This window comes from Solea senegalensis, linkage group LG8 (genome assembly GCF_019176455.1).
Source record: "Solea senegalensis isolate Sse05_10M linkage group LG8, IFAPA_SoseM_1, whole genome shotgun sequence".
NCBI lineage: Eukaryota > Metazoa > Chordata > Actinopteri > Pleuronectiformes > Soleidae > Solea > Solea senegalensis.
The window spans coordinates 23365802-23375930 of NC_058028.1; the positions used below are offsets into that span (position 1 = coordinate 23365802).

A 10129-nucleotide genomic window follows, 5' to 3' on the forward strand; every position below is an offset into this window, starting at 1 on the left:
ATATGCAAATGAGACACAGGCAAACACACACCCACTTCTTCCAGGGGGTTTCTGATTTGTCCTTGTTACTGCGCTCACTCGCTCAGCTCCTGTTCCCGCCGCTCCATTCCTCTCCCCCTCCCTGCACTAGTTCTCTGACAATATCAACATGGCAGCGTGAGCAGAAAACAGCGAGAGTGGCGTCACAGGAAGAGACTTAGGGACAGCACCGCTGATCACCAGCGGCGAGCGGCGAGCTGCATAAACTGCTGCTGTATGTGACTGTATCAGACTGAGTCTGTGCTCCGGTCATGGAGGACGTACTGAACAAATATGTTTAATTAGGACGTGTCAGAATGGTCAGTTATGAGCTCTATGTGACCTTTTCTTAACAATGTGTGTGTTTGTACGTCGCTGACTAAATACGGCGACCGCTGGCCGCAGTCTGATGTGAAGTGGTGCGAACACGCGAACACACGTTTGCTGACTTTATCCGGCACATTAGCTTCATATATAAAATCCTCTGTAAAACACTGTGCTCCACTGTGCAGCCACCAACAGCACACTTGTCCCTCTACGTTGACATAATACCGCTCTTCCTCCCTCGCCTGCACTCTCGCATTTTATAGGGACAGGATGGAGCTAAGGTGGAGCTAAGTTGGAGCTAAGGTGAGCTAAGGTGGAGCTCTCCAAGTAAACTTACTGGTGGGGCGGTAACATTCGCGGTGAAATGCGCATGCTGCCGTCATAAGCGCAGGGAATTCAACAGTGTCTATCGCCTATACTTACACTAAGGGGGACCACGAAAACATGACTGTATTAAAATGGTTAAAAAGTTGATTTTGCATAATATGTCCCCTTTAAAGTGTGAGGCCATCAAAGTAAACACAGTATGTCTGCTGCTACTGCTGCTGCTTTATGACACAAATAGGTCTCAATACCACCAAGGACCGATATGGTTTTCTTATGAAGTCAACAAACATAGACTGTGTAAACTCTAAACCTGTGTCCTAATGGCAACTTGTATCTTGTGAGGATTTATAGGAAGCTCCAAACTCCAAGCTGGAAAATTGTGACCCTCCACATAATTGACATTAAGTCAGGACTTAATGAAGAGAGCAAAACCAGACTAGTGGAGGAAGAAATGTATAGCTTCTCTCCACAGATGACAGTTCATGTTGCACTGATTTGCTTTCCTCTTTTAACAGTGCAGCCATTTGTCAGAGTAAAAACAATAAACAAGTTGTCATTGTCTGTCTTGCTGTGTGAGTCAATTTCACTTACAGTGTGCACTCCTTTACTTTGCTTTGAGTGGCATTCTTTTGCAAAATGATTCCATTTGCTGCATATTTCGCACTGTTTACCTTTTGTGGACAGCTGTCTTTTGCTCCATGAGGCTTGTTTCCGCATTAGCCACAAGTTGTATGATGCTCTTTGTCCCCATCAGGTCTGTAGGTGCTCTCCATATTTCCTGTTGCCTTGTCCTGGCGCGTTTTCCAAGCTGTCTTCCTTGAGTAATGGCGATTGATAGCATGGACAGTCTGCTCGTGCAGGCCACTGTTGCCGCTAGCTACAGTTTTAAGCTGTGCTTGTGCTATGTCATGAGACCTGACAATGTCTATAGCTTTATCCAATGTCAAATCGGAACCAACACTCAGTAGCTTTTCTCTTACTTTAGGTGACTGGATCCCTAACATGACACGGTCTCTCACCATTTCCTCGTTGTTTGCATAATTACAGTCCTTCACAAGCAGTCTCAGATCCGTCAAAAGCTGTTCAAATGGCTCTTTAGCTCCTTGGACTTTTTCCGTGGAATTTATAACGAGCAAATATGATGTTTGATTTTGGCATGATGTATGCTTCATAGCGCTCATAATAGGCTACGTATTCAGTACCTTTTGTTCGTCGTCTGTAAGTGTCCATGTGTTATATGTCCCGGCCTCTTTCGCCGATCCAAATGAGAAGGTAGCTGCACTTTTCGTCCTCTCCTTTCTTCTTAAACGGACCAGTAAACATCAACTCTACATGGAGCTTAAATTTCCGCCATGTTTCGGGCAGGTTGCTCGCATCCCAATCCATATGAGGTGACGGAACTCTGGTTACGTCCATCTTTTTGCAAAGCTTTTTTTTCCTTTTACTCTGACACCATGTCTTGTTCTGTAGCTACTGGTCTCACTGTGACCTGGATTCATTTAAGTACAACAAAATCTGCTACAGCCACCACCAAGGACCAAGCACAAAACCTGGGGAGACAGATCCTTCTCCATCGCAGCCCCCATTCTTGTCTTTTAATGTAAAGCCACAAGAGACCAACCTGAGACCAACCTGACTGAATGTGTCTGACATATTAACACATGCTGGAGAGCCTGGAGGAAACCATGCAGACATGGGAAGAACATGCAAACTCTGCACATTTTTGGACCTCACATAGTTTTCCCAGCACACACCTCAGACAGAGAGGTGTCTTGACTGATTGACTGATTTATATTTAACATGCAACTGTTATAGAGCCGTCTCCACTGAAAAGCACCAACTTGACACACAAGAGTGAGAACAGTAGCAAACAAACTCCAGCAGGGAATTTGGAGACGTAAATTTAACTCTCAACTGGAACCTGTTGAATTCAGGGGTGACGTCATTTCTTGTTCAGAAACACAGCAAATCACACCCATACACACAAACTTAATTTTAATCTTAGTGAAGACACATTATAAAAATAATGCATTCCCTAGACCCTTATCCTAACCTTAACCATCACAAATAAGTGCCTAACCCTAACCCTAATCTAAACAGAAGTCTTTACTTAATCCTAAATCTTAACCCTGAAAAAACAAAGACAAAATTTGTACATGCACACGCGCACACACACACACACACACACACACACACACTCCCTCCCTCAAATGCCTTTGTATAGCGTGTGTATGTGTATGTAGGAGAACACACTCATTGTCTATTTATTTCCCCTTTCCACACATTTGTTCTAATTCCTAATGTCAGAATTAATTACCCCGGTGACGATCAGCACCCCAGCTCAGCCCATCATCGTGCATACTGTGCAATCATCCTGCACCATTATCTTGAAGGGAGGTATCACAGAATGGAACTACTGATTCCCCTGATACAATCACTGCTATTTCTCACATAATTATGTGACACTGAAGCCATATAGTGCACATCCACATGCAATTGTAAGCCAGTTTATTAAATGCTGCCGCATGACCTCGTATATGCAGCTGTAATGATGTGAACTGATGTGAACTGAAATAATAATACAGACAGAAGGTTAGACACAATTCCAGACTCTTGGAATATCTTGTTGCCTGTGTACTGAATTTATCTTCAGTATGTATGAAAATATGAATGCATACATTAGGTTTTACATACCAATACTGTGTTGTAAGTCTCAGAGCAAAAATGCAACCTCCTATATATTATTATTTTGTAGTAGTTCACAGCCATGAATAAACATCATACATGTATGTGTATGTGTGCATGCTTGTTTGTAGAATTAGAATTTTAATAATCCCCTTGGGGAAAGTATTCCTCTGCATTTGACCAATCCTAGAATTAGGAGCAGTGGGCTGCCACACTGAGCAGCCCACTGTTCACTGGGTTGGATACCTTGCTCAGGGGTCCGGCGACCCTCCGATTACAATTCAAGTTCTCTTTCCACTTGGCCACGGGTTGCATGCATGTGCATGTGTGTGTGTATGCATATGCATGTCTATTCTATTTCCTGTTCATAGTTAATATTTCTATACTTCCTATTATTTCATGGTGTTGATAATGCTTACTATTTATTACCTTGACTTTACTGTGTATATTATCTTGTGTATGTGGTACATATACTCACTGGCCACTTTGTTACACATGATGTCAGGACTGTTTTTTAGCTCCTGCTTTATTTTGGTACTCACCTGTTTCTGGTTTCTGGTCTTCCTGCCATTTACCTGACCAAGCCCACTTCCTGTTCCTGTTTTTATCTAGTCAACCTGTGTAAATACTGTATAGTCCAGCATGCACCATGTCCTTGTCAGATTGTCTTTGTTACTCTATAATGTGCATTGCTCTCTCATATTTTTTTACTAATGTTTGCCTGTTTGGATTTTGCCTTACATTTTCCTGATTTGTTTGCCTAATTTTTGACTGCCTTGCTGTATGTAATAATAATAATAATAGTGCATAAGGTTAGTGGAAAATTATTTTATAGATTAAAGGCGGATTTAAAAAAGGTGGGTTTGGAGGAATGATTTGAAGGTGGTTGGGTTTGGACCGTCACGGATGTGTTTTGGGAGGATGTTCCAGAGGGTGGGGGCAGCTATGGAGAAGGCTCTTTTGCCCCAGGTTCCGTACTTGGTCCTGTGCAGAGGTGAGAGAAGGTTTTTGTCAGATGATCCAAGGTTGCGGGAGTTAGTGTGGTGGTGGAGCATATCTGTGAGGTATAAGGAGGCCTGAGGGGGCCAAGTTCTGAATGATATTACATTTAGGGGCATGCATTTCTTAAATACAAAGTGACTTTTACAAGAATTTGTTGACCTATTCATGAACAAGCTATCTTTGTAGACCATACCTGCATGGTTCCAGGAGTTTCTCCAGCTTTGCAAGCTTCTTGTATTTTGCCAGCATTTGTTGAGAGGGTCACATTGTGCTTCTGCTGGGTCAGCATTGTGTGCAGTGGGTCTCTGTTGCGTCTCAAGGGCTTGATCATCTCAAAAGTGGAATTCCAGCGTGTTGGTACGTCTTGCATGAGTGACTCCTGGTCTTGTCCAAGGGAGGCTTGCTGGGCATTCAGCTCATCTGTGTTAACTTTAGCCAGCCAAAATAACGTTAGCTTGCTAGCTAACACTGTGTAATAGCACAAGTTAGCTTTCCTTAATGGGTTTGACCTTGGGATGACTCCTCATAGAGTGAGGAAGGTGAAGACGAACTGCAGAGGGGTTGATGACATTACTTATGGAGAACCGCCCCACAAATCTTGGGCCAACTTTCTAGACTCCACCTGAAGGGGAACGTCATGTGTGGACAACCAAACCTTCTGTCCACGTGTGTAGCAGGATGCTAAGGTCCGGTACTTGTTGGCACTCTCTGGTACCGGTTGGACGAATGCAGGGGAGTAGAAAGGGGTGGCAGCCAGGTGCAATGACAGTGCTTGATGAGCGCCGTGACAGATGGAACACTTGCCTCTTGCTCCTGCTCAGGGAACAGTGAAGGTTGGTATCCCCAAGAGCACTGAAAAGGAGAAAGCCACATAGAGTGGAGCTAGGGAGTGTATTGTGAGCATATTCAACTCACAGAAGGCGTGAAGCATGTCCCCACTGGAGAAACTGAGAGCAGAGATTCACAAGCACATACAAGCGATTATCAGGGCAAGCACTGGGAGCTTGGTGGTTGGTCTGAGATTGTTTTACCTTGTCCACAATGTCCCAGGTAACTGTGCCGATGACCATATTAGCTGGGATGATATTCTCATGTGGAACAACCATCAGACTGGAACTGACGGGAGAGGTCTGGTTTGATGGTTCTTCAACCTAGGCGATACAATCAAAATGATTAAAGGGGACATATTATGCAAAATTTAATTTTTTTTTTAACCATTTTAATACTGATATTTGGGATTCTGGAGGCCCTACCAGTCGCCAAAGTGTGGAAAAACAATACTCAGTCATGTTTTCGTGGTCCCCCTTAGTGTAAGTATAGGCGATAAAACGCTCGATGTTGAATTCCCTGCGCTTATGACGTCAGCATGCGCATTTCACTGCGAATGTTACCGCCCCACCAGTACGTTTACTTCGCAAGCTCCACCTTAGCTCCACTGCCTAAACTGCCGCTGGCTATCAGCGGTGACACAGAGAGTGCAGCACCGCTGATCGCCACCGCTGATCGCCAGCTCGCCGGAGCACTGGAGCTGGTCAGCGTGGTGAGGTCTCAGGAGCACAGTCTCCGGTCTGATACAGCAACATACAGTTTATTCAGCACCAGCGGTGGCAATCAGCAGTTCTGTTTGTTTTTAACTGATTTACAGTTCGGCACTGTTCGGCTCGATCCTTATGTAGGACGTCTCTTCCTGTGACGGCACTCTCGCTGTTTTCTGCGCACGCTGCCATGTTGATATTGTCAGAGAACTAGTGGAGGGAGGGGGAGAGGAATAGAGCTGTAAAGCGCTGTAAAGAGGACAAATCAGAAACCCCCTGGAAGAAGTGGGTGTGTGTTTGCCTGTGTCTCATTTGCATATAAAGGGACCATGCACGAAAACCGAGGGTTCTGAAAGGGGCGGGTTTAGCAGGGTTATTGAACTACTATGATTCTTCATCCTTATGGTATTTTGACCAAAGCATGTCACTGACATGTTCATTAGGACACCACGAAACTATTTTAATGGCGGAAATAGGGTATAATATGTCCACTATGTCCAGTCAGCCTGGATGTACTCCAAGTTTACTCACAAATGGATGCTTCGCCCCCTCCAGCCAGTGCCTCCAGTCCTCAAGGGCCATCTTGACAGCCACCAACTCTAGGTTTCCAACATCATAATTTCTCTCTGCTGGAGACAATTTGCGGAAAGCACAAGGATGTAACGTTTGGTCCTCTGCTGATCGCTGAGACAGCACTGCCCCCACCCCAGAGTCTGACACATCCACATCCACCACAAACTGGCATTCCGAATCTGGAAGGATAAGAATGAGAGCAGTAGAGAATCATGATTTGAATTCACTGAATAGCTTTTCTGCAGCAGGAGACCATTGGAAGGTTACCCTTTGGGGGGATAAGGGCTGTCAGGGAAGCTGCCACAGAACTATAGTTGCGGAGAAACCTACGATAAAAATTAGCCAACCCTAGGAACTGTTGTAGCTTCTTCTGAGTGGTGGTAATTGGCCAATCCACCGCTGCTTTAACTTTGGCAGGATCCATGCGAGTACAGTTGACCGAAATGATGTATCCTAGGAACGACACCTCAGTGGTATGGAACTCAAATATTTCTGCCTTCACAAGCAGTTGATTCTTTAGTAGTCTCTGGAGGACATTACGGACGAGCTGCACGTGTTCCTGTTTTGATTTCAGAAGATTAGGATGTCGTCGAGATATACAAACATAAACACATAAAATCCCGGAGCACATCATTCACCAAGGCTTGGAATATTGAGGGAGCATTAGTTAGTCCAAAAGGCATAACTATGTATTCGTAGTGACCCCTGGGGGTGTTGAATGCCATTTTCCACTCATCCCTAACACTCTTGACCTCTCAGTGGGATATGTGAGAGGCTGTATTTCAAATGTCAATGAGCACAGAGTCAAAAAAGAGTGGCAGATAGAGCAACAGCTTGTGCTGCCACTTCACACTGTAGCTTCTCAGTGTTGTTGGGCAGAGGTCAAACCAGGATAGTTAATCGGCGAAGCAAACAAATCCAATAGGGGCAGGCAAACAGGAAGTGGTAGGTAGGTCGGTACAACGGGTACAGGTTGTATCAGTGTCAGGTCAGGGTCAGGCAACATTAAAGGAGGTCCAAGGCACGCCCTACAGCCCATTTAATAGCTTCCTTCTGTGTTTGTGTGAAGGTATCAGAGATTGTTTCCCAGTGTGAGCTGGATGGCAAGCCACATTGAAACTACTGATATTGAACTCTGAAAGTGGTGAAAGATTTCTTGATTCCCCTTCCCCGACTGTTACACACTGATACATTAACACTGATCAGACAAAGAAAGGGCCCCAACACTAACACTTTGGGACAGAGGGTTTTGTTTTTGCCGGCTTTAGTATTATTATTTTTGTTATTATTATAATTTTTCATTGAATGTTTTGCATAAAACGAAATGTTGTATATTCTTTGTGGCCATACAAAAACTCCAAGCAGTGTTTCCTGTGTCTTTTGGGCATTCAACGATTAAGGGCTCTTACCGCACAGTCTTCTGTTTATTTCTGTATATTTCTGTTTATTTCCATTTATTAGCATTGATCATCATTTACCTGTGCTCTGTTATTACATCATAACAAAGGGGTTACATACACATCCATGCTAAAATAACAAAGTGAAATTCATAGCTTGCTCACTGTGTGGACCCAACTTCCAGACCCAAATAAAAGTGAATAGATTAACGTGCGATAATTTTCTTATTGCACGTTAAGTTTATTGTTAATGGCCCAGCACTTATTTATATACTGTATGTTTGCATGCATTTAATATATATTTATGTGTATTTATTTTGAGTTTCCAACCATGGAAACCAGGAACAAGTAGGCTGGGGGGCATTTTGAGTTATTTCCAGACAACATTTACATTTACACTTATTTACAAAAGTGTGATTTCTAAGCTTTCCAACAATGTCTAACACATGGAAATCTGAAAACAATGTCTTGGCTATTTGAATGTAGGCACTCCTCAAAGTGTTTTAGGGTGAATTTTAGCCTCAAATATTTACAGCCAAGAGCCAGAATCATCACATTTACATACCCCAACCCCCTCCTGGTCTAAGCGGTCAGTGACATCTGACATCTGTTAGTCCACAGGACAGAAACTAGTAGTTGTAGTAGTTTGAACAATGGTTCTCAATAACAGGTCTAGGGACTCCGAGGGTTCTATGAAGAGGTCCCAGAGGGTTCCCAGGAAAAAGAAAATGAAATACGACTATACATTTCATAAAAATGAAATTAAAAGGGAAAGAAGGTAATTAAAATATTATATCATCATATTATGGTATGGTACCATATTTCTACTATACGATCCATGGTATTACCTAGAATATCAGCTGTATGAATGAGAAAAAAGTAGTAAAAAAAAATACAAGCCAAATATTGGCATAAATTATAGTTTGTTAATCATTTTAAATTTTAATCTTTTTAATCTTATGAGACATTTACACAACTTCACTTAAACACTTGGTTTGTTCCATAGTTTGACTCACAGCCCTCTTAAATTATACTTCCCTCTTCTTAAGTTAAACCTGAACACATTCACAAATCTATTTCCAATGTTTTTCATTAGCATCACAGTCAATACTTCATACCCAAAGCTGTGTCATTTACACATTATTCAAGCACATCAGGTTGGTTTGTTATTCATATTAATAGCAGATGCTCACATTCTCACATTCATAATACGATCATCTGATCGAACACAAGCTCCGATGTGCTTATAATTTGCATTTTAAAACAACAATATGGAGCGAGCTAATAACAATGTAGCCACATAACGTTCTGTATGGAGAGCCATTGCAGTCAAAATTAAATAAATAAATACAAACAGAAATAAATAAATATACTCCTGAAATAAATAAATATGGCTATGAAATAAATAAATACAGCTATTCATTTATTTCCTAATGACACTTTTATTTATTTCCAAGCACTACATTTATTTATTACATTACATGTCATTTAGCAGACGCTTTTATCCAAAGCGACTTACAATGGAATCAAGTACAATTAGCCAGGGGTGGAATCGAACTTGCGACCATGATGTCTTTGGTACACAAGGTAGGGTCTTAACCACTGAGCCACTCCACCCCCATTTATTTCCGGAGACTTTTATTTTGAAGGCTCTTTTTCATTTCCAAAAATGAAAAAGAGAAAGGGGGGAGAGAAAGGACAAGAGGGAGATGAGTTAGAGACAGAAGAAAGAGACCGGGGGGTATTCCATCAAGCAGGCTAAAGGCAAAGCCAAGCTTAAATGGCAAAGTCTGGCTAATATGAGTGAGAGTTCGGTTCCATCAAAGAGGCTGAGATTAGCCCCAACTCAGTAACCATGGAAACTATGACTCTGGCTAAGCCTCAACCATGGCTAAGCCATAACTGTGGCTCATGTTTCCATTCCATCAATCTGAGCCTCAACCCTGTTCCACCAAGGTGGCTAATGTGAATGCCAGCCAAGTAACCATGGTAACTTATGCTGCCGGCAAACCTGGTCTGTAGCAGGCTAATAGTGAAGCTTAGCACCATCTATGATCAAAGAATGTCCAATAGACAGAAACAGAGACACACAACTGTCATGGAATGATAAAATAATATGTAAAACATTAAATATATAATAAAATGTATTAAAGAAATTATTTATACTAATAATTATATGTTATCTATAAGTACATTAAATATATAAATGCTATAAAATATAATAAAAAATAAGAAATACAAAATTAAACTAATAAGCAAAAAAAT

At 42.2% G+C, this 10129-nt stretch overlaps 1 long non-coding RNA gene across 1 annotated transcript; it reads right to left on the minus strand.

Annotated features, from left to right (window-relative positions):
- Positions 1–3531: 3531 nt before the first annotated feature.
- Positions 3532–6942, minus strand: LOC122773090. Its single transcript, XR_006360854.1, has 4 exons — positions 6426–6942; positions 5391–5510; positions 4553–5211; positions 3532–4341 (listed from the first exon to the last, which is right to left on the minus strand). It is a non-coding gene; the product is annotated as an uncharacterized LOC122773090 (long non-coding RNA).
- Between the last annotated feature and the right edge of the window lie 3187 nt (positions 6943–10129).